The sequence below is a fragment of the Clarias gariepinus genome, chromosome 25, assembly GCF_024256425.1.
Source record: "Clarias gariepinus isolate MV-2021 ecotype Netherlands chromosome 25, CGAR_prim_01v2, whole genome shotgun sequence".
Classification (NCBI taxonomy): Eukaryota; Metazoa; Chordata; class Actinopteri; order Siluriformes; family Clariidae; genus Clarias; species Clarias gariepinus.
Genome location: NC_071124.1, coordinates 24,162,501 through 24,170,636, shown reverse-complemented (window position 1 = coordinate 24,170,636; position 8,136 = coordinate 24,162,501).

Sequence of the window (8,136 nt, the reverse complement as noted above, 5' to 3'; positions counted from 1 at the left end):
TGTTAGATGGGTGTGATGGACAGAGAGGTGGAGGACACGCTCAGCGATGGAGACGCACCACAGTCTCAATACATTACAGATCATTTATTTCACTCTATTTTTAACTTTTGTGACAAATAAATAAATACATAAAAAAAAAAAATCTCACACTTTTGCTTTTTATTCATTTATTTTAAAATGACATCATCGTGCGAATTTAACTCTCCAATTCTGGGACGATGTGAAATAGACGATGTTCTCCTTCAGAAAGGGTTTCTTCGGCTTTTCCTAAAAGCTTCAGGTTTTTTCTTTTATTTGAATAAACAGTTTCCTGTTGCTAACATGGACGGCCCCGTCCTCAGGGAAGTGTTTACGTCAGCAGGTTCGTCCCTCACTGCCGCTCCGAGGAGAATCTGCTCTACACCTGAGCACTTACGCTACGTCGAACAAAGTTCAATTATAGAGAGTTCAATTATCCATAAAATCCTGGAGTGTATGATAAAAACAAATCATAATGTGAAATCGTTATAAGACAAAATGTCATAAGAGTCCCGAGAGCCAGAGATCTGTATCAGGTATCTTACTGTTTAAAAAAAAACAAGATGATAAATATACAGTTAAACCTTGGATTACGAGCTCCTGTAGCGCGCTTGTATATCAAAACACTCATATTTTATTAGTGAACCTCCCTAATGTCACTTACTTTTGCCTCCTTGTGAGGATTTTACGGAAATGTGTCGCTGCGTTGTCGTTAAACAGTCTCGTTATTGTTGTTGTTATTGATCTGACAGACTTTTAAACTTTCTTTTCTTCACTGAGACCGTTGTTGCAGTACAGTTACTAAAGAACAGTCACTACACTTGGACACCTTGTTCTAGTAAACAGTACACGCGCGCACAGATGTTGACTATACGTGTGACGACCCGCACTGAGACTGAGCATGAGAGATGATTACCCACAATCCCACAGCACATGCAGGAGAGAGAGAGAGAGAGAGAGAGAAGAACCATCGGCTCAGTTGAGATCATGTGACGCTTGGCAGACAGAGTGAGATCTTGATATATACGAGAGTACTCGAGATGCGTGTCAGGGTAAGACACCATCAGCGATGCTCCCATCATGCATAGTGTCCACTGTACAAGCCTCTGGAGACAGTGTTATGATCTGGGGTTGATCAGTTACTCAGGTCTAGACTCAGTAACGTTATGGGGCAATAAAATGAAGTCAGCTGACCACCTGAATGTACTGAACCACCAGAGGATCACATCTATGGAGGGTTTCTTCTTCCCTGATGGAATGGGACATGTTTCAGGACAGGAGTGTGAGAGAGCGACTCTGGGAGCACGAGAAATCATTTACACACATGACCTGGATACCAGAGAGTCCTGACCTTTGACCCCAGTGAGAGACTTAAGAACGTGCTGGAGAAGGCTTCACACAACGATCCGACTCGCACATCATCAGTGCAAGATCTTCTAGGGAAATCAATGCAACTCTGGACGGAAATAAAGGTGACGTTGCATAAACCTATCGAAACAATGCTATGCTGTAATCGAAGTTAAATCAGGTCCAGTGAAATATTAGTGTGCGTTTGTTTTGTTTTTGCCTGGACGGTGTATAATGAGAGTAAACATCACTGGGAGTTGTTAATTATTGTTTTGTCGCACACGAGTGACTTCTGTGAGCTAAAGATCAACCACTGAAGCAAGCATTAGAAGCACCAGTACTTAAATCTGTGTCTTTTGGACCTGGCGTGGAGTTATTTCGTCCTCAAACACACTTCTGTTCACTGCTTCCTGCAGGATTACCTGCGAACGCTGTACAGATGAGTTAAGGAAGTGTGTGTTGCTGGAGTGTCTGGAGAGTGCCGACCTCCAGCAAAGCTCTGCTGCGTGTTAACAGACGTGGATTCACGAGTTCTTGTATCACGTATGTATTGTGTATAAGTCTGGTTATTATGACTGTTAGAATAATGATGGGTTTCTGCTTCGGGCGTGTCTCTGAGGTTTGCTTTTACGACCAGGGAAACGTCCCTAATGCTATATTTAACATCACTTCCTCACTCGTCAGTCTTGGTCACGGAGGTGCAGCGGTACAGCTCATCTCCACTAGACTCTGATTCATACAGAGAAACAAGTCGAGAGCAAACGTGAGAGATGACCTGGAGGACTTGGTGGACACGCCAAAGCCAAACACAGGGGAGTGTGAGAGGTCAGAGAGCAGCGCGACAGCCTGCAACGGAGACCCTCGTCTAGATACGGATCAACATTCCATCTTTTTCTTCTCAGCTGCTTTTACCTTAATGAAACTTCAGAATTAAAAATAATATGTGTGTGTGTGTGTGTGTGAGATTTGTTTATTTATTTACAGATATTTTAAGGGGCAGCACGGTGGTGTAGTGGTTAGCACTGTTGCCTTGCACCTCCAGGGTCCAGGTTCGATCCCCGTCTCTGTGTGCATGGTGTTTGCATGTTCTTCCTGTGCTTGGTGGGTTTCCTCTGGGTACTCCGGTTTCCTCCCACAGTCCAAAGGCATGTAGATTAGGTTAATTGACATTTCAAAATTGCCCGTAGTGAGTGTGTGTGTGCCCTGCGATGGATTGGCACCCTGTCCAGGAACCCCATGTAAGAGTATATAATTTTATGCTACAAACATCAAATTTTATATACAGTGGAACCTCGGATTACGAGTAACGCGGTTTACGAGTGTTCCAGAAGACTAGCAAAGATTTTTAATCAATTTTGATTAAAAAAACGAGCGTTGTCGTGGTTTACGAACAACGCTCAGGTTCGCACACACACACACTCTCTCGTCGTTAGTGTGTCAGTTTTTAAGTGTGTGTGTTATGTGTGCGCACGCGCGTAATTTGACACCGTGCTGGTTCACTCTCTCTCTTTCTCTTTCGCCTTTAATGTGTGTGTGTGTGTGTGTGTGTGAAACAGAGAGGGGGTGCCTCACTCGCACACAGCCAGCACGGTGTCAAATTACGCTCGCGCACACACATAACACACACTCAGCAGCGCAGGACAGAGAAAAACACACACACAGCGCCTGTGCAAATAAATGGACACACTTATCTGTCAGGATTTATTTGAACTTTTTTTAGGATAACCTACCGGTTAAATTGTTTTATTTTTACTTTATATTTTGTGTTAATTATTTTTATGGGTTTTTTGGGGGGCTGTGGAATGAATAATTAGAATTTTCATTATTTCTTATAGGAAAATGTGCTTTGGAATACGAGCCCACTTCCTGAACGAGTTATGCTCGTAATCCAAGGTTTACTTTAGTATTAATGTATTACACTTGGTAACGTTTCCTAGTTTTTAGTTTGAGTAACAAACGTAAGTTAGCAGTTGGTTTTTATTTTCTTTACTTTTGCAGTTTGCCTAGTTGTTGTTTGTTGTTTATTAAAATGCTTTTATTTTGTTAAAAATTGAAATTTAATACAGGTTTAAACAAAACATTTATTTTTTCATGTTAATTTTTCAGGGTCTGATCATTTTAATTTATGCATATTTTCTCACACTTTTTATACTGATTTTCCTAATTTTCTTTTGATTCTATAAAGATGCTTTGTTTAAACCATTGTTAAAAGTGCTATCCAGATAAAAGTAAATTTAGTTTTAGTTCGGCTCAGCGTTGTGTCTAATCTTCTTCTTTGTAGTTTGGATTAACCCCCCCCCCCCCCTCCCCTTTTTTCCTGCTTTTATTACTTGTTTTACCTTTCTGGTTCTTTGCATTTTTTAAGCTCTATTTCTTTTTTCATTTGTGCATTTTCAGTTTACAGAGTTGAACAATCTTACTGCAATTTTTACTCAGAAATATTTCTAGTCACTACAGTATAAGTTGATGTAAAATATATATTTTTTATAATTTGATTTTTCAATATGTTTATCTCAATTAGTTAATTTTAGAGATATTACTACTTTTTAAATTAACTTTTTTTGTATGTTGATTTTATCAAGCAGTGAATTTTTTTAATATATATTATTATTATTATTATTATTATTATTATTATTATTATTATTTGTATATTATTCCGGCTTAGCAACAGGTTGCTTTTGTTTAGTTTAGCAGTACATGCATTTGTAGATTTTCATTTGGGGCATTTTTCCTATACATTAAACATTTCCTAGTTTTTAATTTAGATCTAGTTTTTTTGTATATTACATTCATTTTAACTACTTTAGAGACAGGTTTTGGTTCAGTTAGTAATATTTCCATTTGTAGCTTTAAATACATTTCGTACTGTTTATTTAATTCATTTGGAAACAGTAATTCATTTTATTTGTTTTTTTAAGCTGCAGGTTTTATTTACTTTTATTTTAAGTTTTATTTTATTTCTTTTTGCTGATTATCAGCAGATTTTTTATTTCAGGAATAGGTCCTAGATTTTACTTAGTTTGTAGTTTTAAGTTTTTTTTTTTTTTTTTAAGTTTATATTAGTAAGTTTATCACCAGGTGTTACTTTATATTACTTAAGTTAAGTTTATTACATTTATTTCTTGTTTATTTTATTTTACTGATGCAAAACACTTTAGCCAAGTTCCTCAGTGTTTCTAGATTTTCTTTGGTTGGTGTTTTAGCGTGTTATTTTTAGCTTATATCAGTATTTTTAACTAGAAATTTTTAGATTTTATTTTTTTTAAAGTCTTTAAGATCTAATTTTAGAAAAAAAAATGAACAGTAAATACGGTAACTTATTTTTAATTTCTGTCAGCTTCAGTAACTTGCGCAGCAATAACACATTTCAAATTTCAAACAGTTTTTTCTCCCCACATAGAACCTGCTGTGTGTGTTTGTGTGTGTATGTGTGTGAGTGTGAGAAGGTGACCCAGGCTGATGGTGCATGTCCACGTTCACATGACTCTCAGGTCTCACCATGTCCTACTTAAATTGGAGTTGAACCTGTACACACACACACACACACACACACACACACCCTGGTTTGAGTTACACACCCAGCAGCCTGGCTTTGGGAAAAGCACAGTGTCCAGAGAGCTTTAATCCGGTGTGTGTGTGTGTGTGTATGGGTGTGTGTGTGTGTGGTCGATCCAGCTGTGTGGGACCACAGGATTGACTAACAGAGAGGACACCTCTGCATCTGGCCAGCTGTTGGGTGTCTGCCTTGATGTTTTATCCTCCGTACGTCACCTGAAGCTTCGTGTGCAGAAATGCCAGCGTTGGACCTGAACGACTTCTTTGTTTGCTTTTTTTTTTTCCTCCCCGAACCCTCCTGCCAACTTCTGTACGAGTCTGTGTGATGTGATAAAAGAAAAATGCTCAGCCTCAGCCAAATATATGAAGGTTTGCTTTTCTCCGTCTTGTGGGAGTTTGACTTTCCCAAGGCTCCTCTCAGGGAGGAACGCGTTGTAATTGGTTAAATACGAAAAAAATGTCCATTGGAAGCAAATTCTGGCTTTTACTGCCGTGATCAGACATCACATTCTTCCCCAGACGTGTCCACGTGTCTCCTGGTGTCAGATTTATTTAACGCCTAAGACCGTCTGGAAGAAAGAAAACAAGTAATAAGCACCAGAGATGCCTGAAGAGACAATTAAACACGAGGTACATAAGAAAAACAGTGGGTTTGAAGATGTTGAAAAGCAAAAAACTGTCTAAATAAAGACACGGACACTTTACAAGCTTGTTTAAAAATGTACATTTTTATTGCAAATATAGGACAGAACGCATGGAGACAAAATAAGATAAATTTATTCTACAGTAAATAAAAAAAAACCCTCATACATGTTTGTTTCTGGTTAATCTTCTGCGTGTGCGTGTTTTATTGCTCCACTTGCTGTTTTGGATTCATCTAGTAATATGTTTCTTTGATTCTTTTTTTTTTTTTCCCTTTTAAACATAATGTCATGTGATTATACTCATTACTTTGTGATGCACGTTGTGAATCACATGACTTTTGTGCGTTCGTTTCTAATTGCCCTCCATCCCTTCCATAATAATCTGTCCCGCGGCGGTCACGTTGCCGCTATGATACGCTGACATCCGCGTCATGGTCTCAGTATCGCGAGTAAAGCGCTGAGATTTAGCGACTGCTTGCCTTCTGCTAGTCTTCAGGCTGCTGCAGCTCGAGGAACTTAAGCAGCTCAGACGATCATGTGCTGGTCAGATGAGGCCTCTGGGCTTTTTCGAGTTCTCCCTTCACACACTCACCCACACACCCACACACCCACACACACACTTAACTGTTCTGGTTTCTTCATTATCTTATCATTTACTTAAACCTTGCTTCTCTGTTTCCCAGCTGAAGGTGATGGTCATGACCACGCCCGGTGGGGGTGGAGTCCCCGCGCTTCACTGTGAAAATCGGCCTTCGGGTAGCTAACGGTTCTGATAAAGAACAGTGTCATGTCGTGTAAACCAGCGTAAAACTGCCACTGAACCTCCTTTAACGGTGTCACTCACACTGAGCTAGCGGCTAGCGGCGGGATTTACAACTGCGCGAGGAATTTCTACACCGAGTCTTATAATTTAGTCTCATCATCATCATCATCATCATCATCAAATAACAGTGAGGGGTTTTATCGTTCTGAGTGAAAATCAGTAACTGAAAAAATAGCAAAGAAGGACTGGAGAGAGGGAGAGAAAGAAAAAGGAGTGGAAGAAGGTAGTGAAAGAAAAAAGATGGGAGGAAGGAATTAAGGAAAGAAATTGAATTCTAGGAAAGAAAGAAATAAGAAGGAAAAAGATCAAATCAATTTTGAAATTAAATAAAAAAAAATTGAAATTAAAGTTTCTTTTAAAAAAACAATGAAAGGAATGGAAGTTTAAAAAAGAAATAAAAAGATAAATTGATATTTGAAAGAGAAAGAAAAAATTGATGAAAGGAATGGAAGTTTAAAACAGCGAAGGTAATAAAAGTCTAAAAAAAGGGGGAGAAATTGAGTTTTAAATGGAAAAACAATGAAAGGAATTGAAGTTTAAGAAAGAAAGAAATATTTGAAAAAAGAATAAAAATAAAAATTTAAAATAAAAACTAAAAAAGAGTTTAAAAAAGAGAAAAAATGTCTGTTGTTTAAAAGAAAAAGAATAAAAGGAGTGAACATTTGAAAAAAGGATAATTGGAGGTGGAGGAAGAAATAAATAAAAGAAAAAATAATTAGTTGAAGAGAAAGAAAGAGAACAAAAAGAAAAAACAAGGGAAATTAAAGGTTGAAAAACAAACAAACAAAAATGACAAAATGTTAAAAAAGAAAGAGAACAAATTGAGGAAAATAGAAGAACGATAATTGAGATAAAGGTGAAAGGAAGTAAAAAGAAGGGAGGTTTGAAAGGGAAAGAAGGGAAGAAGAATTCAGAGGGTCAGTGATTTATAGACGGTGCGCTCCTGGCCGTTGGAATGGAGCCGTGGCCGTGGACATCCTTTCTGCACGGTTCCAACACGCCAGAGTTCCAGAGTTCAAACGGTTTGAGAGTCCTCCCGACTGTTCCAGGATGTTGATGTATTTTATTTGAAGTCACAGTGTGATGGCGTGTAGAAGCTCTCAGCACTAAGTGTTCCAGATCCACCAAAACAAACCTGGCAGGGTTTAGATAAATACCGGATCCATCAGCTCGGGATTCACCCAGGTCCGTCGACCGTAACCATGGCGACGTTAAACCTGCATGACCGTGTGTTGGAGTCATGGCCAAAGGGGCCAAAATAATGTATGAAGTGAACTGTTAAGAGGATGGCGTTGGTTTGAGGGAACTCTCATTCGTCTCATTCTTTTACCTGGAAAACGAAGCTGCTGGATGTTGACGTGGATGATTTATTTGTTGGAAGCGTTACACGTTTTTTTCCTCTGATTTTCTCCCAGATTTTCAGTCTTTGCCAACTTCCATCAGTCTTAGGGCTCTCTCGAATAAGCTGCGTCTTTTCTAGCTCCTGTTAACTCTCTGCGCTTTTCCTTTAGGTGATTTATACCTCTACCCCGTCCTCTTCTGCCTGTGTGAGCTTATACAGGCGTCTACGATTAACCACGGACGCTGTGATTAACACGAGGGGGTAAGCACATCAACCCTTTACCTCACCCTTCCCACCCCCTGGAACTACACACCATTTGCCCCCAGGACCCCCGGGCATGCACGGCCTCAGCGTCATCGTGATTAGAATTCATAATCGCTGATTGATAAAGCGAACGTTTTCCTTTT